We start from the raw sequence: 23713 nt of genomic DNA on the forward strand, positions 1-23713 counted from the left end.
AGATCTTTAAAAGACAAAAAAACAAAAACAATAATAACAACAATCACAAAAATCTCACAGATTTTTCACATAGGACCAAAGCTACTTGATTTTATAAATATGGTATGAAGGACTAGTCAACATGGCCTACCACAGACCTTGTGTTCAAGTCTCCTCTACTGGCTGTGAGACACTAGGTTTCAATCTGATCTTTAGGAAAATGACATATTGGACTAAAGGACTTTTATAAATTATCTTTTTTCTTTAAAATATGAAGGTGTGTTTGTCTGCGTTCCACTCCCCATAGATGACATGTACATACTCTCCAGAAACCTTGGCTCAGTACGGCGGTGCTAGTGGTGGAGATACTGTGTGATTTTAAACAGATACAGGCTGCTAGTAGCTTTGAATAATGCAAAGTGATTCAATTGTGCAATTTATCAGTAGTTAAGAGAATAATTTGGAAAAATCCTCTTGGGAGAGACAAATTTACCTATCAATCTACTATTCACAGATCCTGAGCAGTCCAAAAAAGCAATCTCTGTATTTGCAAAAGGACAGAGAGAGAGAGAGAGAGAGAGAGAGAGAGAGAGAGAGAGAGAGAGAGAGAATGAAATGAAGGGCACAAAACCATCCAGAGTGCTGCACCGAGACGATGCTCACCAGGCTGAGCACGTTAAAAATATTGCAAGCTTTCATTTCTTTGGATGATGAAGGAGAATATACTAAGAGCACATTAATTATGAGGCAAATTGATACCTAAATGTTCTGGACAGGATGAATTGACATTTACAAGAAAGTCTGGGAAAGAGAGTCTGTCATAGTGAATGATAAATTTACAAAATGACCATTGGCATTCAATATATACTGGTCTTTCCATCTTTCAATGAAACTCTAATTTTGCAATATCTAGAGGAGCAATCCAGCAATCATGGAGCACAGCTTTCTTAGATAACTACCTTTAAGGAGGAGAAGCAGAAAGTGAACGTGTGTTACAATTTTAATAGATCTCCACTGTCACAGATGGGGCTGTGGCGTATATACTTCCTATCCATTAACCTGAAACACACCTTAAAATAATGATGTTTATAAGCACAAAAATGTCTTGTTTTAGACATGAGATCAGGCTTGAGGCAAGGAAATATTGTCTATTTCCTTTGCACACACTGGTATCTAATGCTAAACAGTAGTGTGTGTGTGTGTGTGTGTGTGTGTGTGTGTGTGTGTGTGTGGATTTTGGCCTCCTTCTCCAGACTTCTTGAGGAGAAGAAAAACAAATTTTTACTTTGAAGAGACTGGCCAGACACTATTTCCTTTGTGACATTTCTTTTCTAACCATTCCCAGAGAGATTTGTCCTGTGTTTAGCTCTGTCATTATTTGTCTGTCATCTCACTCACTCAATTATGAGCAATATGAGCCGAGGAAGATGTTTTGTTATTTTTGTGCCTTTATTTACTTGGTTTTGTGAGTGTTTGAAGTGAGTACGCCCTAAAAACTTCCTTCAATAAGTAAATGAAAGTACAATAAAGCACTGGCGAAAGTAGTTTGGATAGAACCCAAAGGCTCATGCATTTAAAAGTCATTCCCCACTATGGTATGTGAGGTGACAAAACCCTCCTAAGGCCCAGTGAGAATTCCTGGGTCATCCTGGGGTGGTGAGAATGTTTCTGAAGAGACCCAGCCTCAGTTTGGCTTCCTCTGTAATGTCCAATAAACATAGCTTTTCCTTAAGAGTACTATCTTCCATGAAACAAAACAAAACAAAACAAAACAAAACAAAACAAAACAAAACAAAACAAACTCACAAGTTCCCTGAAGTGAATTGGGAATGATATGTTTACTATGTTTTGCTTTCAAGAAAAAAAAGAATTTCACTTTGCTATAACCCACTTCTTAATAGAGAAAAGAATTGCAGTGAGTGATATCCAAAGAGTAATTTCAAATTAAGAATAGAGTGGAGACAAACTTTTACAGACACATTTTACAAGCACATTTCTGAATTTCCATTGAGATAGCTCTGAATTACTTTTGGTATCCATATCACATTCAGCTGCTTGTTATACCAGAGTTCGTTGCTATGGAGATTACAGAGATAGCACAGAGTCACCAGTGTAGAAAGACTCTTTCACTTTAATCAAAGAAACTATGCCTATTTTAAATGTTCATAATATTTGTATACTCACAAGTAATTATAGACTGTAATTTTCCATTTCATAGTAACATAAGGCCACTGACTTATTTTATTTCCTATTAAAATATAAATTACATTTTTACATAAATATTTGGAATTACATCTAGTATATACGTTATTAACCACCATAATTAGTAGTATTTTTACAACTACCAAAGGTATTGTTATTTAGATTTATTTCATGTATATGAGTGTTTGTTTAAATGTACATCATGTATGTGCCTGGTATCCATGAAAGACTCTCTGGAACTGGAGTTTCAGGGACTGTACTGGAGTTTCAGAGAGCTGTGAGCTGCCAAGTGGGTGCTAAGAAGAGAACTCAGGATCTTAGAGGAACAGCAAGTACTCATAACTGTTGAGCCATCTCTACAGGTCCAAATCACCAAGTTAATATCACATACACTATAATATTTGATCCATGTAATTTCTATCAAAAAGGAAGACATATGGTCTAAGTCTCCCATCTTACAAATGCACTTGAGGACCAAGTGAGGTAAACTTGCTCAAGGCATTTGTGACGATTGTAACTTGATAATTCCTTGTCTGCTTGTGCCAAACCTTCATGCCTCAGGATGAATCATTGTTTCTAAGTCTGATAATTAACATGTTTTTTATACTATCATCTTTCCCTTCTTCTCATAGCCAGTATATGTTAAGGGGTCAATGGTTTTCAAACATTGTTCCAAATATATCAGAGGGAGATCACCAAAGAAGTAATAGCTTCAGTTAAAACAGTTTAGAAAAATCAAATAATTTCTACTAGCATTTTTATTTGCTTACTACTAAGTACTTTCAGGAAACCAGAAAAACCTTAGCTTAAAGTTAAAAAGATCCACGAAACAAGTACAAAGCACACTGCTTCATTCATCTCTTTGTCTTTGACAACCAACAGAATACCCAGGTCATGGACAACCAATAAGTATCTGTTGAGCACCAGGCTTATCAAACATGATAAACAAGGGTTCCTCTGTCTCTTATATACTTGCAGGAGCAACAAATTTACCCAAGTCTCTCACTGCATGTGATTTACTTATACATAGAGAAATAAATCTTTTCATGTATTTGAAAGTAAAGGTTTAAGCATGAGCTTAAGACCCAGAAATAGGCTCCTTGACAGGTTTTGACTAACATGCTTGTTTCACAAGCCAGTAGAGAGGAATCCCAAGGAGAGAAGTACTTGACTATTAGTCTTTCTCTTCTCTGTCTTCTCTGTCTTCACTCACATCTTTCTGGACCTCTCCTTGGACCTCACTTCACCATGGAAGCACTTCCTTTTCTTCCTCATCTGCCTTTTGGGTGGACCAGGGTCCCTTTAGCCCAAGGGACTTCCCAAGGAGATGGTCCCTACCCTGTGCCCCTTGTGTAAGTCCTATCTCTTTTTGCTTCTCATTCCCTGGTGATATTTATCTGATCTGTTTCATTACCCTAAGAAAATTATAGTTGCTTAACTAAGACACACTGAGATGTAAAAACACTGAACAATATTATACGGACTATCCTCAACACACACAAACACACACACACACACACACACACACACACACACACACACATGTACAAAAACACATGCACATACAAACAAGCACACACACACTAGTTTTGAACATCATAACTTAATTTGTTCATGACATTGCTTTCTATATTCTCTGAAATTTTGGTTAAAAATCACATGGGAAAGAACTATGCTAGCTTGATTATATCTTCAATGATTTTTAATCTTCAGTTCTGGGAAGAGTAATAGGCATGAGTAAGTTCTTAATAAAAATGTGTTCTCTAAAGAATCCTAGTGGTCCCTTCCGCTCCACTCAAGCACCGGGGTGCCTTGCGAGCAGAGTCGCCCGACACCCGCAAGGGCCCACACAGGATTCCCCACGGGATCCTAAGACCTCTGGTGAGTGGAACACAGCATCTGCCGCAATCCAATCCCACGGAACCTGAGACTGCAGTAACTAGGGAAGCAGACGACCCGGGCCTGACCTGGGGCACAAGTCCCTTCCACTCCACTCGAGCACCGGGGTGTCTTGCCAACGGAGTCGCCCGACACCCGCAAGGGCCCACACAGGATTCCCCACGGGATCCTAAGACCTCTGGTGAGTGGAACACAACTTCTGCCAGGAGGCAGGTTTGAACACCAGATATCTGGGCACCTTCCCAGCAAGAAGAGAGCTTTCCTGCAGAAAATACTCTGACCACTGAAACTACAGAGAGAGCTAGCCTCCCAGGTCTGCTTATAGAGGCTAACAGAGTCACCTGAGGAACAAGCTCTAAGGAGAGACAACTATAACAGCTAGCTTCAGAGATTACCAGATGGCTACTAACAGAAATCAAGACCACTCACCATCATCAGAACGCAGCACTCCCACCCACCTAGTACTGGGCACCCAAACACAACCGAAAATCTAGACCCAGATTTAAAAACATTTCTCATGATGATGGTAGAGGACATCAAGAAGGACTTTCATAACTCACTTAAAGAAATACAGGAGAGCACTGCTAAAGAGTTACAGGCCCTTAAAGAAAAGCAGGAAAACACAACCAAACAGGTAGAAGTCCTTAAAGAGAAACAGGAAAACACATCCAAACAGGTGATGGAAATGAACAAAACCATACTAGAACTAAAAAGGGAAGTAGACACAATAAAGAAAACCCAAAGCGAGGCAACGCTGGAGATAGAAACCCTAGTAAAGAGATCTGGAACCATAGATGCGAGCATCAGCAACAGAATACAAGAAATGGAAGAGAGAATCTCAGGTGCAGAAGATTCCATAGAGAACATTGGCACAACAATCAAAGAAAATACAAAATGCAAAAAGATCCTAATTCAAAACATCCAGGAAATCCAGGACACAATGAAAAGACCAAACCTACGGATAATAGGAGTTGATGAAAATGAAGATTTTCAACTTAAAGGGCCAGCTAATATCTTCAATAAAATAATAGAAGAAAACTTCCCAAACATAAACAAAGAGATGCCCATGTACATACAAGAAGCCTACAGAACTCCAAATAGACTGGACCAGAAAAGAAATTCCTCCCGACACATAATAATCAGAACAACAAATGCACTAAATAAAGATAGAATATTAAAAGCAGTAAGGGAGAAAGGTCAAGTAACATATAAAGGAAGGCCTATCAGAATTACACCAGACTTTTCACCAGAGAATATGAAAGCCAGAAGAGCCTGGACAGATGTTATACAGACACTAAGAGAACACAAATGCCAGCCCAAGTTACTTTACCCAGCCAAACTTTCAATTATTGTAGATGAAGAAAACAAAGTATTCCACGAGAAAACCAAATTCACACATTATCTTTCCACGAATCCAGCCCTTCAAAAGATAATAACAGAAAAAAACCAATACAAGGACGGAAACCACATCCTATAAAAAACAAGTAAGTAATCCCTCAACAAACCTAAAACAAGACAGCCACTAGAACAGAATGCCAACGTTAACAACAAAAATAATAGGAAGCAACAATTATTTTTCCTTAATATCTCTTAATATCAATGGACTCAATTCCCCAATAAAAAGACATAGACTAACAAACTGGCTACACAAACAGGACCCAACATTCTGCTGCTTACAGGAAACCCATCTCAGGGAAAAAGACAGACACTACCTCAGAGTGAAAGGCTGGAAAACAATTTTCCAAGCAAATGGTATGAAGAAAGAAGCTGGAGTTCCCATTCTAATATTTAATAAAATTGAATTCCAACCCAAAGACATCAATAAAGACAAGGAGGGGCACTTCATACACATCAAAGGTAAAATCTTCCAAGAGGAACTCTCAGTTCTGAATATCTACGCTCCAAATGCAAGGGCAGCCACATTCATTAAAGACACTTTAGTAAGCCTCAAAGCACACATTGCACCTCACACAATAATAGTAGGAGACTTCAACACACCACTTTCATCAATGGACAGATCGTGGAAACAGAAACTAAACAGGGACACAGTGAAACTAATAGAAGTTATGAAACAAATGGACCTGACAGATATCTACAGAACATTTTATCCTAAAACAAAAGGATATACCTTCTTCTCAGCCCCTCACGGACCTTCTCCAAAATTGACCATATAATTGGTCACAAAACAGGCCTCACCAGATACAAAAATATTGAAATTGTCCCATGTATCCTATCAGACCACCATGGCCTAAGGCTGACCTTCAATAACAACATAAATAATGGAAAGCCAACATTCACGTGGAAACTGAACAACACTCTTCTCAATGATACCTTGGTCAAGGAAGGAATAAAGAAAGAAATTAAAGACTTTTTAGAGTTTAATGAAAATGAAGCCACAACGTACCCAAACCTATGGGACACAATGAAAGCATTTCTAAGAGGGAAACTCATAGCTCTGAGTGCCTCCAAGAAGAAACGGGAGAGAGCACATACTAGCAGCTTGACAACAAATCTAAAAGCTCTAGAACAAAAGGAAGCAAATTCACCCAAGAGGAGTAGACGGCAGGAAATAATCAATCTCATGGGTGAAATCAACCAAGTGGAAACAGGAAGAACTATTCAAAGAATTAACCAAACAAGGAGTTGGTTCTTTGAGAAAAAATCAACAAGATAGATAAACCCTTAGCTAGACTCACTAGAGGGCACAGGGACAAAATCCTAATTAACAAAATCAGAAATGAAAAGGGAGACATAACAACAGATCATGAAGAAATCCAAAACACCATCAAACACCTTCTACAAAAGGCTATACTCAACAAAATTGGAAAACCTGGACGAAATGGACAAATTTCTGGACAGATACCAGGTACCAAAGTTGAATCAGGATCAAGTTAACCATCTAAACAGTCCCATATCCCCTAAAGAAATAGAAGCAGTTATTAATAGTCTCCCAGCCAAAAAAAAAAAAAAAAGCCCAGGACCAGATGGGTTTAGTGCAGAGTTCTATCAGACCTTCAAAGAAGATCTAATTCCAGTTCTGCACAAACTATTTCACAAAATAGAAGTAGAAGGTACTCTACCCAACTCATTTTATGTTAGCCACAATTACTCTGATACCTAAACCACAGAAAGACCCAACAAAGATAGAGAACTTCAGACCAATTTCCGTTATGAATATCGATGCAAAAATACTCAATAAAATTCTCGCTAACCGAATCCAAGAACACATTAAAGCAATCATCCATCCCGACCAAGTAGGTTTTATTCCAGGGATGCAGGGATGGTTTAATATACGAAAATCCATCAATGTAATCCATTATATAAACAAACTCAAAGACAAAAACCACATGATCATCTCGTTAGATGCAGAAAAAGAATTTGACAAGATCCAACACCCATTCATGATAAAAGTCTTGGAAAAATCAGGAATTCAAGGCCCATACCTAAACATGATAAAAGCAATCTACAGCAAACCAGTAGCCAACATCAAAGTCAATGGAGAGAAGTTGGAAGCAATCCCACGAAAATCAGGGACTAGACAAGGCTGCCCACTTTCTCCCTACCTTTTCAACATAGTACTTAAAGTATTAGCCAGAACAATTCGACAACAAAAGGAGATCAAGAGGATACAAATTGGAAAAGAGGAAATCTAAATATCACTTTTTGCAGATGATATGATAGTATATATAAGTGACCCTAAAAATTCCACCAGAGAACTCCTAAACCTGATAACCAGCTTCGGTGAAGTAGCTGGATAAAAAATTAACTCAAACAAGTCAATGGCCTTTCTCTACACAAAGAATAAACAGGCTGAGAAAGAAATTAGGGAAACAACACCCTTCTCAATAGTCACAAATAATATAAAATATCTTGGCGTGACTCTAACTAAGGAAGTGAAAGATCTGTATGATAAAAACTTCAAGTTTCTGAAGAAAGAAATTAAAGAAGATCTCAGAAGATGGAAAGATCTCCCATGCTCATGGATTGGCAGGATCAACATTGTAAAAATTGCCAAAAGCAATCTACAGATTCAATGCAATCCCCATCAAAATTCCAACTCAATTCTTCAATGAATTAGAAGGAGCAATCTGCAAATTCATCTGGAATAACAAAAAACCTAGGATAGCAAAAACTCTTCTCAAGGATAAAAGAACCTCTGGTGAAATCACCATGCCTGACCTAAAGCATTACTACAGAGCAATTGTGATAAAAACTGCATGGTACTGGTATACTGACAGACAAGTAGACCAATGGAATAGAATTGAAGACCCAGAAATGAACCCACACACCTATGGTCACTTGATCTTCAACAAGGGAGCTAAAACCACCCAGTGGAAGAAAGACAGCATTTTCAACAATTGGTGCTGGCACAACTGGTTGTTATCATTTAGAAGAATGCGAATCGATCCATACCTATCTCCTTGTACTAAGGTCAAATCTAAGTGGATCAAGGAACTTCACATAAAACCAGAGACACTGAAACTTATAGAGGAGAAAGTGGGGAAAAGCCTTGAAGATATGGGCACAGGGGAACAATTCCTGAATAGAACAGCAATGGCTTGTGCTGTAAGATCGAGAATTGACAAATGGGACCTAATGAAACTCCAAAGCTTCTGCAAGGCAAAAGACACCGTCAATAAGACAAAAAGACCACCAACAGATTGGGAAAGGATCTTTACCTATCCTAAATCAGATAGGGAACTAATATCCAACATATATAAAGAACTCAAGAAGGTGGACTTCAGAACATCAAATAACCCCATTAAAAATTGGGGCTCAGAACTGAACAAAGAATTCTCAACTGAGGAATACCGAATGGCAGAGAAGCACCTGAAAAAATGCTCAACATCCTTAATCATCAGGGAAATGCAAATCAAAACAACCCTGAGATTCCACCTCACACCAGTGAGAATGGCTAAGATCAAAAATTCAGGTGACAGCAGATGCTGGCGAGGATGTGGAGAAAGAGGAACACTCCTCCATTGTTGGTGGGATTGCAGGCTTGTACAACCACTCTTGAAATCAGTCTGGCGGTTCCTCAGAAAATTGGACATAGTACTACCGGAGGATCCAGCAATACCTCTCCTGGGCATATATCCAGAAGATGTCCCAACCGGTAAGAAGGACACATGCTCCACTATGTTCATTACAGCCTTATTTATAATAGCCAGAAGCTGGAAAGAACCCAGATGCCCCTCAACAGAGGAATGGATACAGAAAATGTGGTACATTTACACAATGGAGTACTACTCAGCTATTAAAAAGAATGAATTTTTGAAATTCCTAGTCAAATGGATGGACCTGGAGGGCATCATCCTTAGTGAAGTAACACATTCACAAAGGAACTCACACAATATGTACTCACTGATAAGTGGATATTAGCCCAAACCTATGATACCCAAGATATAAGATACAATTTGATAAACACATGAAACTCAAGAAGAATGAAGACTGAAATGTGGACACTATGCCCCTCCTTATAATTGGGAACAAAACACCAATGGAAGGAGTTACAGAGACAAAGTTTGGAGCTGAGACAAAAGGATGGACCATCTAGAGACTGCCATATCCAGGGATCCACTCCAGAATCAGCTTCCACACGCTGACACCATTACATACACTAGCAAGATTTTATCGAAAGGACCCAGATGTAGCTGTCTCTTGTGAGACTATGCCGGGGCCTAGCAAACACAGAAGTGGATGCTCACAGTCTGCTAATGGATGGATCACAGGGCGCCCAATGGAGGAGCTAGAGAAAGTACCCAAGGAGCTAAAGGGATCTGCAACCCTATAGGTGGAGCATTATGAACTAACCAGTCCCCCGGAGCTCTTGACTCTAGCTGCATATGTATCAAAAGATGGCCTAGTCAGCCACCACTTGAAAGAGAGGTCCACTGTACTTGCAAACTTTATATGCCCCAGTTCAGGGGAATGCCAGGGCCAAAAAGTGGGAGTGGGTGGGTAGGGGCGTGGGTGGGAGGGTATGGGGGACTTTTGGGATAGCATTGGAAATGTAAATGAGGAAAATACCTAATAAAAAGTATTAAAAAATGGGCCTCAGAGCTAAACAAAGAATTCTCACCTAAGGAATACCTAATGGCTGAGAAGCACCTGAAAAAATGTTCAGCATCCTTAATCATCAGGGAAATGCAAATCAAAGCAACCCTGAGATTTCACCTCACACCAATCAGAATGGTTAAGATCAAAAATTCAGGTGACAGCAGATGCTGGCGAGGATGTGGAGAATGAGGAACCCTCCTCCATTGTTGGTGGGATTGCAAGCTTGTACAACCACTCTGGAAATCAGTCTGGTGGTTCCTCAAAAAATTGGACATAGTACTACAGGAGGATCCCGCAATACCTTTCCTGGGCATATATCCAGAACATGTTCCAACCGGTAAGAAGGACACATGCTCCACTATGTTCATAGCAGCCTTATTTATAATAGCCAGAAGCTGGAAAGAACCCAGATGCCCCTCAACAGAGGAATGGATACAGAAAATGTGGTACATTTACACAATGGAGTACTACTCAGCTATTAAAAAGAATGAATTTATGAAATTCCTAGCCAAATGGATGGACCTGGAGTGCATCATCCTGAGTGAGGTAACCCAATCACAAAGAACTCACAGGATATATACTCACTGATAAGTGGATATTAGCCCAGAAACTTAGAATACTCAAGATATAAGATACAATTTGTGAAACACATGAAACTCAAGAAGAACGAAGTCCAAGGTGTGGATACTTTGCACCTTCTTAGAATTGGGAACGAAACACTCATGGAAATAGTTACAGAGACAAGGTTTAGAGCTGAGATGAAAGGATGGACCATCTAGAGACTGCCATACCCAGGGATCCATCCCATAATCAGCCACCAAACGCTGACACAATTGCATACACTAGCAAGAATTTGCTGAAAGGACCCTGATATAGCTGTCTCTTGTGAGGCTATGCTGGGGCCTAGCAAACACAGAAGTAGATGCTCACAGTCAGCTATTGGATGGATCACAGGGCCCCCAATGGAGGAGCTAGAGAAAGTAACCAAGGAGCTAAAAGGATCTGCAACCCTATAGGTGGAAAAACAATATGAACTACCCAATTCCCCCCGAGAGCTCGTGTCTCTAGCTGCATATGTATCAGAAGATGGCCTAGTCGGCCATCAGTGGAAAGAGAGTTCCATTGATCGTGCAAACTTTATATGCCTCAATACAGGGGAACGCCAGGGCTACAAACTGGAGTGGGTGGGTGGGTGGAGTAGGGTGTGGGGGAGTTTTGGGATAGCATTGGAAATGTAAATGAAATAAATACCTAATTTAAAATAATAATAATAATAATAATAATAATAATAATAAATAACAATGATAAAAATAATTTTTCCCCAGGTAATTGACAGCTTAAGGTCTTAATTATGGGAATGAGTAAGGGTTTTATAGAGAAACAAAACAAATTACAGACACACACACACACACACACACACACACACACATATATATATATATATATTCAGTGAGAATTAGGTTTATCTTGAAATGGGATCATGTGACTATGAAGGCTGTCTAAAATGCTCAGGGCTGCAATTGCTGAAGGCTGTCTACTGTAGAATTCCCTCTTCTGATGTGAGAGATCAGCCTTTTGTCTATTGAAGTCAACCATTGATGGAAGAACTTTCATTCACATATTCTATGACAAGAAGCCTCACTTAAAGTTTATTCTTAAGTGTTACTCTCATATATAGCATACCTTCAAAGAAGTGTCTAGAGTAACAATTAAGTATGTGTCTGGTATCCTTTGATACAATATATCAAGTCTACCTTATACTCACTTGGTATACCTAATACATAACCATATTTAATCTTTAAAGACAATGAACAACAATCTCATTTTCTAACATAAGGAGTTACACTGTACAACTGATATACATGAACTCTTTCCTCAAACAATAATCAAAATCCCTGTGTGATGTTTCCTTATATCTTATAACTTAAATATTATAATGTAAAATTAACAATATTTAAATACTATCTTGCAAAGTTAATTAATTAATTATAGCTTAAGGAAATTAAAAAACAAATATTTCCATCAATATTCATTACAAAATATGTAAAAATTTTTATCAGGGACTATATTGCTTCTTTTAGTAAAGATAAATAGACAACTTCTAGTAATGGCTCAGTAGTGATAGCCTTGGTGTGATTTGAATAAATTATATTTATCTTTTCATTGTTAGATTAACTAAGCAAAATACCATCATAATTACCCATTACAACCTCTTCTTTAATTGTCCTTTTAAAATAGGCTTTAAATAATGCATTAATATTCATAGTCATGTTATGTTTATGCTGTTGATTGTCTTTAATAAACCCAGTAAGTGCCCATGATCCTATAAACTGATGGGAGCCTTTCTCCAAACAGAAATTAAAACCAGCTCAATATAACTCTCGCAGATCTTCTCCTTTTATCTTTTGTAAAAATAATTTAAAATAAAAACTTTGTTTTTAAAGTTTTATAAATTTAAAATAAAATAAAATAAAACAATAAGAAAATAAAGCCTAACTCTACCAATGTCTTGAACCTGGGGAGAGAAAGTTCTCATGTAACCCAGGCTAACTTTGAACTCTTTATGTAACCAAGGATAGCCTTAAATGTTGCCCCCATATCCCCAGTGGAAGTCCATAATGTGCCACCAGCCCTGCCTGTTTCAAACACCACAGTTCCATTGTATAGCCCACTGTAATTTGGCATGTTGTTATAAATGTTCTATCATATTAATAATATTAATATAAAAGGAAAATACATTGAGCAATCATGTAATAATGTTATTCGGAAGTCAGAGCTAAGAGTTATTTCTGTACAAAGATTGCCTCAAAATACTAAAGGGAAGCCTCGCTGTGTAAAAATGGAAACATCTGCAGAACGCTTCTTAAGCAAAAACCTCTGGCAGGGAGAAATGCCATTTAGTGTTTAAGACTAGGTGTCCTGGTATAGACATGCCCTGTACATACCTTTCTCAATTCACCCCACTGAGAGGTTAGGGATATATGTTAGTCTCCTTCTGGGTGATGAGGTTCTTCTCACGGGCCTGGAGCTGACTATACCTATAGGATTGACAATACTCAGCTTCAAATTAAAAAAAAAAAGTAATATAGAGATGATCATTAAAGGGCACAAATGGCAGCAGCTCAAGATGGTGAGCTCTTTCTGCATTATTGGAGCAGAGTCCTACAAGGGGAATATGTGAAATAAAAGAAGAACAGAGATCTTGAGACTTATTTGTGGAGAGGGAAGAAGCTACTCCCTATATCTTCGCTTTATCGCAAAGCTTCTTGGAACAACACCTGTGTGTACGATCTGAAAAGCTGGTGGGTGGGCCAGCTGTTATCTTGCTTTTAAGGGGCAATTCTAAATCAGTCAAGTTTTCCTTGGACCTAGTTGTGTGAGAGAAGTCCTCAACAGCAAAATTCAGTAACAACATATCAAGAAGGGACAGTTAAGGCAGAGGAGCAGAAGGAACATGAGAGATGAGAGTGGAAATGAAGCTTCAACTTAGAGAACAAGCAAGAGTACAAGTAAAAGTGATGCACACTCTCTAAAGGTAAGGGGGGTTAACAATGACCTCCAGGGGACACTCTCTTATCAAGACTCTTCTGAGACTGTGAATCCAGGCAGCAGGCTTCCTTAGTGTGACCACAATCTGTTGATGTAGTGCCATGATGATTTAAGGTTTTTCATAGTTATTTATATTAACTCCTTTTGGAAAACTACAAGATGAATACAGCAAGAATCATTGTCCTGCTTTCACAGATGAATAGACAGTGAACCTCAATAGTTATACTGTCTGCTGTCATGAATTCCTAGAGTTGAAGGCAACCAAAGCATCACTTTTCACATGGTGCTGAAAACATAGAGGTCAGCAAGGAAACCAGACCCATTTAAATCAAGGTGAGAGGAAGGCCTGGAAATAACAGCAAAACAGCCTGGAGTGTGGCAAGATCAAGACCAAAAGCATTAAAAAAAAAGCATTAAAGTGGCATATTTTCATAAGTTATTCCAATTGCTATTATATTCATTTAATGCACTTATTACTTGAACCACATGGAACATAGACAGACAGACAGACAGATAGACAGACAGATAGATAGATAGATGATAGATATTCCACAGTTGTAACTATCTGGATATATAAAACATGTGTCTGGGATTGTTATTCTGCAGGATTTGGGATGCAACTTCAAGGAGGTGTGAACCGAAATGTAGAGCGTAAGGTAATGCTATGTGTTTTTGAGGCTCTAGACAATTGGTTAAGAGCATCAATGGTACAGGAGAAGAATCAGGATGACTAAGTTAGGGGAACTTGGGAGACATAGCACCCAAGTCCAAAGAGATCTGGTGTCCTTAAATGTACTTCCTTTTACTCCTGGAGTTCTATTCTCCTTCGCTGGATTCTGAGCAGTATTTGTTGGTGACTCAAGTTATTCCCACCTCTGTAGGATGAAGACTGAGATATAAAAAGTGGTGCCGATTATAATTCAAGGATTATTTCTTTCAGACCATAATATTAATAATAATAATAATAATAATAATAATAATAATATATTTGCCTATTAAAGAAGGGTGCTTATATATATTGTCTTTAAAAGCTGATAGACATTTATAGGCTTTAGATATCTATGCTGTGAAAGCAGATGGTTTCAACTGACCATTACCTAATCTCCCCAAAGCAGTTTCCTAGGGATGAAAATTTTCCTGTGATGGACAAAGAAGAAATCAATACACTAAAACCCAGTAAAGTACATCTTCTTCCTGGGCAATACTAAAAGTTATCCAGAGAATACTCCATGAGCAAAGGAGGTGGGGACTCCATCAGCATCTAACCTGAGGTCGTATGAATCTGGACACTGGAAGGCTTAGTCCTCTGTCTTCTCTCTTGGTGTTTATGGGTACCTATTTTCTTCCCCAGAAATGACACTCTGAGAGACAGAAGGCAGGTTTCCTGCTCACCATCTGGTCTCCCTCCAGTGCTCAGAGACATAAGGCCTTCTGGCTCCCAAGCCTGTCCTCTGGTGGCCTTTAGGTGCTGGAATTCCTCCATGGAGGCTGAACTTCAAGAGCCCAGACACTTCGTCTGAGAGACAGAGGTCACCTCTCTCATTCTTATCAGTGCCCTGAGTCTTCACTCCACCAGGGCCATGCCAGATTCTCTTGTCACCCCTCAATCACTCTGTAAGTGCTTTTGAGTCCCCAACATTTGGGATTTTTCTAACAAATGGAATAGAATGGAACTGAAGAGTGGTCTTTCCTTTTGTCATTTTGCCCAAAAGGTTTCCCCTCTAAAGAGCTAAGTTGAATCTCCGGGGATTTTGACCTGGCTAACAGGAAACCATCTATACCCAACCACATAGAATGGAGCCTGGGGTCCCTTTCCCTACAAAGAGGTTACTGTCAGCCCAGCCACACTTTTTACTCTCACGAAAGGTGTTGGTAGACATTGTGGAGTTGGTGGAGGTGAGCTGGGCTCAGTGAGTCCTCCCTGACTGGCTAGGCAGTAGGCACTCAAATAGGGCTCAAGAGGCTGGCTTTGCTCCCTTCTCCTGGCATCTAGCAGGCACCTCAATGTCCAGCATCTTCTCTGCCTTTCCCTGGAGGGGATTTACTTGTGGGGACTCCCATTACACTCCCTGTGCTACACCTTAAGGCTGGTCTGATTTATAGACACTCTACGCTTGAATCGTATGAATGCTAAAGACTACAAGAGTGGTGCAGAGAGGCTCCAGTATTTGTTAGCAAGAGACAGCAGGATCCTCTTGGCTCTTTCTGCAACACTGTTTTGGGTTGTTTTGTTTTGTTTTGTTTTTTAGCAAGACTCCTCCCTCCAGCTGAACAGAGGCCTAAGCATCATTGAGTTTGATGAGTTCTTGTCTCTATTCTGTCAGATGGAACAAAAGTAATCCTTTTGTATTATTTGACCTGGAGGATACCATTCAGCTTAAAGGGCTGAAGGCTTGTTGGAGCATCCTACTCACATCCTGGCTTAGTTGTTCTGCATCAGTCCACCACTGGCTCGCTGGACAGAATCACTTTGCTGTATCCAGGCTGTGAGTAGGCTGGAGATCCAGGAGCAGAGCTGAGGTGGTCAGGATTTGCTCTTCACTCCAATGCTTTGACTCACTTTTAAGCCCTTCCACCTGAACCCCTGGCTTCCATGCCGTGAGGAGCAGCTGTCCTTCTTTTTCTGGTTGGTTTCATAGCAGTTCAAGGGGTCCTCTATATGCACTGCTACCCAGCCCCTTGATGGTACCTTTACAACTTCACAGTTGTAACTATTTGTGTTTCCTTTATTTAACAAATGTGGATCTCTTCTTTCCTATTCTAGCTCCCTTGCTAGAAGTGTAGATCCAGATTCAATTCATGTTGAAATTCCACCATGAGATTTTTCTGTTCCATTTGACTGTTGGTGATGGGATGTAGTTTATGGAAGTACAAATATTTAGTGAAGTGGCTGAAACTACATCTTGATCTCCTTTTACAGTGGTAGTCACTGTCCTTGACTGTCCTGGTTTAGGACCTCTGAGAAAAGCAGTTGCCATGGCCAGCTGCTAACCTGGTGTTTCCAGCTCTGAACATAGGGAAAGGTAGCAGTCAGCATTAATGACATTCAATGTGTCATTATGTGGATCCCTAAACATATCATTTGTCCATTTTGACTTTTTATTTGTTCATTTAAAATGATTAAATTATATTCTATTGTCAGCTTAACAAAAACAACAATAACAAGTATGACGACTACACCATAGTTGAAAGGGGTTGAGAGAGTCCAAAGCTGAAATACAGCTTTTGCATTGGTCTAATTTTTGTTTCTGGGCAACTGGAAATATATACTTACCGCCACTTAAGAAACTCTTTTGTATTTAAAGGAAAGGGGTCAGATCAGATCTGTACCCATTCTCTCTCTCTCTCTCTCTCTCTCTCTCATATATATATATATATGTATATATATATATATCAGTTTAACATGTCTAATGATACACAAATTATGCGAATATTTAATATGATGAACAGTAGATTTTATTGACATCAAGTATTTCCCAACGGCTTTGCTGAAAATATGAAGTCACATTAAAACTATACAGACTCCTGGCAATCTATGAATAAACTGGGGGAATTATGGGGTGTCTGAAGAAATCAGAGTCAATTCTGGTAACACTGAGTCAAGCATAAAACAATCGCTGCAACCAGCAAACAGAGCACAGCTCTTCTCAGAGTACAAGGACTTAGTGACAAATGTGCAAATCTTTGGAGATCTATTTGTTGTAAAAGGCATATACTAGTAGGAACTTAAGTCCCTGCAAAGAGGTGCAGTTTCTAAGAGAGGGTGAGGCCATGAGGGTATTTATCTCATTAACAGGCTAATGTCACTTACAAAAGGCATTGACACTGTGTTTGGACCATTTGTTCTACAATGTCACAGTATAGCAAGAGACCCCTCAATGTAAGAAACACCTTGATCATGGATATCTCCATCACCAGAGCTGCAGGGAAACAACTTTGTTTGTGTGAGAGTGTGTCATGATAAGTTTATTGAGTTTGTTTGAATGTGTAGGATATGCAAATGAGTGTACAGCAAAGAGAGAGTATGTGGATACCAAAGGGCAGAGTCAGACTTCTTCCTCTCTCACACTCCACCTACTGACTTAAGACAGGGCTTTTTACTGAATGGAAGCTAGCAGGTTTGGTTAGGTTGGCTGAATCTAGTCAGCAAGCTCTTGATTCACCTGTTTCCATCCCCCAATGCTGGGGTTACAGGCAGCTATACCTGGCTTTGGGATTTAGATCTTTGGAGTTTTGATGCTTGTCTTAATTTTGGTTACCATGGTTGTGAAGAGATACCATGACAGCATGCAGGTAGACATGATGCTTGAGAAGGAGTTAAGAGTTCTACATCTTGGACCAAAGGCAGCCAGAGGGAATCTCAAAGCCTACCCCTACAGTGACACACTTCCTCTAACACCTCCAACAAGATACACATCCTAATAGCATCACTCCCTTTGGGTCAAGCATATTCAAACCACCACAATGCTTTCAGAGGAAACACTTTTACCCACTGAGATATCTCCTTAACCCCCCAGTTTCTTTTCTTTATAAATTGCCTAGGTGTGGTATTCTGCCTATATGGCATAAATGAATAAATCACACTGAGACAATAAAGGAGCTCAGATTGCACTCTGTGCATTTACTGTTCTCCACTCTATAGATATTTGATTTAATTATTTGTTTTATCTCAACTACAATTTCACCCATTTATAGTCGATCTCATTCAAACAGACTTTTCTGTAAGTGATGCTGTTCCTTGCACTAAACCTTTTTTCTGAAGGACTGAACTACCTTACTAAATGTTATCCCAGTGATCTTGTACAGTTCCCAAGCATTCTTGTCATGAGATGCAGGTATTGCTGGGTGCATAATTTAACACCATTTAGCATTAGAAACTATAAAATAAACATGCTGTGCATATGTTACAATGTCTCAATTGCTATTTTCACTTAAAAAAAAAAAACACCCTGAAATCTTATCCTTACTCTTGAGGAAAATTTCTGATTTCAACATTCCCATCATGAGGCAAGTTTAAATATTGAGTCATTTTTCTGTCTCAGGAAAATATGAACCTAGTCTGGTTCTGAAGGAACACCTGCAGATTCACATAGGTGTGTGTGTGTGTGTGTGTGTGTGTGTGTGTGTGTGTGTGTGTTTGTGTTTGTGTAGTAGTAGTAGTAGTAGTAGTAGCTAAACATGGGATGGTTACATTTTAAATCATATGCCTTGTGCCAAGTTGGATTCATGAAATATCAGGAATGAAAGAGTTATTGGAGAGCATTTCATGTAATTCTGGTTAAAGCTAAATAAAGCATTACCGGAAACTTGATGACAGTTTGGAAGAAACCAAGGTCAAGAGAAACATACAGGCAAAGTAAACGAGTGGTTATGGCAAACAGAAAGCAAAGTCTCTGCTTCTCTTCACATTGATTTTATGTGTCAAAGCAACACATGCATAGAAATGTATAAGGTGGTTAGGTAAGCTCTTAGAACTGTAAGATTTGGGACACAGGCACACACACACATACACACAGAGAGAGAGAGAGAGACAGACAGACAGACAGACATGCAGTCACTTGCGTTGCTTATCTTACATTTTGATCTCATTTCCTAGAAATCTCTTTAACTCTCTGTGGTTTTTACATTGCATCTCCATGATTTTTCTAAATATGTGTCTCTATGCTTCATTCTTTGCTGCACTGTCTCTTTTCAGAGATGCATTGTTGATTTCCATTCAATGCTCAGTCTCATGTTCTTTCAAAGTAGCAGAGTTCTTTATTATTCTGGGTGTGATGCCAGGTGGGCTAAAATGACATTTCCCAGGTGCCGTCTCAGCCCAGCCAGCTGTAGCCTTGTGACCAATCATGCATTTAACTAGAAAACACTTTGTAGTCATTTCGGGTAATTCCCTTAAAATCAAGGGGTGGGGGAATTCCTTTCAGAAGTTAGGTAGTACACAAAGTATGCAATTCCAAAAGATAAACAATATTTTTAAAACAGGACAAATTGTAACAGAGAGGTACTACAGTCATTAAAAGGAAGATAAATATGCAGAAGAAGGCATCCCAGTACAGAACACAGTGCTTCTTACACTTTTGCTAACATTTCAAAGAACGATGGCAAAATCTCCAAGGCTGGAAAAAGAAGAAATTACCAATTGCACTCATTCTGGAAGAGAAAGAAAGGGGTTAATTATTTAATCTGAAAGTAGCTCTGTTGGAAGAAATGTAGAAGAACAGAAGTCAATTGAACCTAGAAGAAATAGAATACACGAGCTGGGGAGAGAACTCAAGCAGTAAGTGCATGGTGTGCACCATGAAACCTGAGCTTGATTCCCCACACACAGATGTGTTGGGAAATTGGAGATGGGTGGGTTTTAGGGCTCAGTGGACTACACAGCCTAATCAGTAAGCCACAGATTGCAGCAAGAGACTCTATCTCAAAACACCAAGCAGACTACTTCTGAGAAGCATGTAAGGTTGATTTCTCTCCTCCATAGCAATGTAAAACTACAGCATAGCATCACTGTAGGTTCCCAGAGAATTTTCTGGGAAATTAGACAGAATTTTGACACAATGGCTATAGGAATATAAATTAAAGACCAACACTCTCCAAGGGCAGAGGCTCTGGTAAATTACCACGGTTTAGTCAGAGGCTGTGAGGAGCTACATATTAGAATAAATAATGATTGAGGAAAGGATTAACCTTTGTAGGAAATTGCAAGAAATTGTGCCTCCAATCATTCCTAGATTTCATTGCTTTAAATGATCTGGAATTAGCAGCAAAACCCAATGTCTCTCAAAGAAGGTACAAGCATTATCCTCAACTAGTAGCTGATAGTTTACTGCGAGCAACAAAGGAGAAATGGATAAAGAGAGCAGAGAACTGGGGGGAAGGAGCTGGCTCAGTGGTCAAGAGCTCTTGCTGCCCTTACAGAACCCTGGAGTTTGGTTCCCAGCAAACTACAGTGCAGTTTACAGCCCTCTGGGAGATCTGGTTCTTCTAGCTTCCACAAGAAGGGCACTCACAGGGTACACGCAAATATATGCAAGTGAAATATTCATACACATAAAATAAGTTTAAAGTCATTTTGTAAAGAATATAGAAAATTGATGGAAAAATAGATAAAGCAGCATGGTCAAATGCAAAAATAAACAGTATATCGTATTTGTTCTATTTATAGAACATTACAAATATGGAAAGTAGAACTTGGAAGTGAAAAAAGGGGGCTCTTCCTTGAGAAGAAGAGGTTGGAGGAGACATAAATGGAATTCTATGGTGCTGATGATAATTTATTCCTTGGTCTTTATTGTGACTACTTAAGTTGCTATTATAATAATTATTTGATCTGTATTTATACCATGGCATTATTAAGTTAAAAATTGAAAAGTAACTTATTTGTCTGCAACCTAGACTATAGATAATACAGATATTTCTCCAGCAACCACTCTGGACTTTGGGGTGAAGGTGATGTACTAAATTAAACTTTGAAAGGTTTGGGGTTTCTTACTACTAGATGGAACTTCTACCATGGATCTGGTGTGTGTGTTTCCAAACTTCCATAATGAGGTTGTCATTATTTAAGCCAGTCTTCTTTGTATTTTATGTGTGTATTCACTTGTGCTTGCACTTGCATGAGTTAATACGTACCAAGTTCATGTAAGAGCCCATGGAGGGCAGAGGAGGGTGTCTAAGCCCCTGGAACTGGAGTTAAGAGATATGGAGTTACAAGCCACCATGACCCTGTGAAATCTAGGAAATGAACCTGGGTCATCTGTAAAAGCTACAAATGTTCTTAACCATGTAGCCTTCTTCCCACTTCCTTCTTTGTAATTTTGTGTTATACATAGCCAAACATATTACTATTCAACTGATGATTGTATATCATACATTCTTGTCTGATGATTTCTGTTTTCCATTTCCCATGATACCATTTAATATCATTTTATTCTTTTGTTATAGTACTAAGTGTTATAATTTACACTATCACGATGTAGCTATATAGAGATGGAAGACACGTGTGCAGCCACATTCAGGTGGGAATGCTTTGGTATAGACTGGCTCTCTACACCACCCTTGCAATTCTGTTTCTGGACATTAAAATTGCTGTGTCATATGGCAGCCTTACTGGTGGGATCAACTGAGTACAACAAAAACAAAAGCAACAGAAAATTATACATTTAAAACTTACAGTCCATGCAATAACAAAGTTTATTCTGTCCAAATAGAGCTGATTAGCCATTGAAAATTAATTTATCATAAAGAATGTTTGAAAGTAGCTCAGAGCATCATGATATAGGGTATAACCTTTTAAATTTTGTGTCAGTGTATCTTTTGTACAGACAACAAACCTTGTAACATTTTTATTTATCATGCTTTACTGTGTTGACACCTCCACATACTCTCCCCTTCCTTTACAGCCTCTTTTCTTCCTCCTCTTCTTTCTGAACAGTCTCTGTTCTCCTTTCATGTCATATGTGATCATGTATGTTATAGAGGCATGCATGTGTATGAAACATAACTTCTACATCTGAGAGATAACATGTGATATACTTTTTTCTGAATCTGGGTTATTTTATGAAATATGATGGCACCAAATCTGATGCATTTGCTTCAAATGACATAATTTTATTCTTATTTATGCTTCACATGACCATTCTACATATTATGTATGAATACATTATTTTTATTTCTTATCCAAAATGTGATCAATTAAAATATTAGAATAATAATTATATATTGGCATTGATGCTTTAGAAAAATAATTTCTTGGAGTATGTGTTTTAGACAAAGAATAAAATTATTAAACAAATTCATATTGAGAAATTAAAAACTGTTCTCCTAAAACATTGATGAGAAGAATCATAGAATATAGGTTATAGTTTATACATTCATTATTAATGATTTTTATGTTTCTAAATTATTTACAGTGCAACTGATCTGCTTTTGAAATCAGAAAGCTGTTAAACCTGGAATAGAGTACATTTGCATAGAAAACTAGGAGAAAATTTTAGCAGCCTAAAGTCCAGTACAAGCACTCTGATATCCTCACTAAAACAAAGTAGGAGGCAGATGTGCTGCTCATATTTTATGTAATAGTTAAAAGAATCTAAGGGTAAACATTTAGAACTCTCAAAACAAAAGCAGTCAGAATCTTAACACTACGATAGAAATGTCCAATTAACTTTTTTCTAAAAAAGCAAAACAAAGCTCCCTGTTGCATTTCATGTTATGACTAGAGCAAATATGACACTTATTATATGCCTGGACTCTAAAAGATATAATAAAGCATCTCAAACCATAAAGGCACTGCTAATTTAAATGAAATTTGCATAAGTCCAAGTGGGAATCATTAACTGTAAGACATTAATTAAAAAAAAAAAACACAAACTCTGCGTTAGTCTGAGTAGCAATATTTCCTGTGCTGAGGAGGTATTGCACAGTCTATCACAGATATTCTTAATAATGTAACTACTTATAAGGCACTTACTGCCTTCCTGGTGTGTTCAAAGCTTGTCCTAGTCACTGTGGGAAAGGCAAGTTCCATATTCTCTACCTTAAAGACACTTATGGTCTGCTAGGGAAAATGAACACAACAACCGTGGAAGGTTGCCTGGGAGGTGATAAAAGAGACATGGAAGCAATATGTTCCACCAGCAAAGGGAACTGGGGAACTGACTTCATTACAAATGCAAAAGAGGAAATGAACTTCACAGAAGCCATGTTGGCTGACGGCTTCCTATTAGAATCTTTTAAAGCTGGAGTAGAGAGAAAGATGGTGTGAATTCCCACAAATGCTTCCAAATAAGAACAGATAGGAACACAATGAGATTCAACTTAGTGAAATAAACAAATAACAAGCACACATGGGAGAGAACATGGAACCCCCAAAAAGTAATTGCACAAACTGTATGTGACTACTAGGCAAAAGCCAAGAAAGCATTGGAAAACCACAACTGGTCAAAGATGCAGAGAACAACTGACTGTTGGGGGTACCCAGCCCCAAGAGATGCATCTACAATACAGCTCTAGCATTGGATGC

Source organism: Mus musculus, chromosome 6 (assembly GCF_000001635.26).
Source record: "Mus musculus strain C57BL/6J chromosome 6, GRCm38.p6 C57BL/6J".
Taxonomy (NCBI): Eukaryota; Metazoa; Chordata; class Mammalia; order Rodentia; family Muridae; genus Mus; species Mus musculus.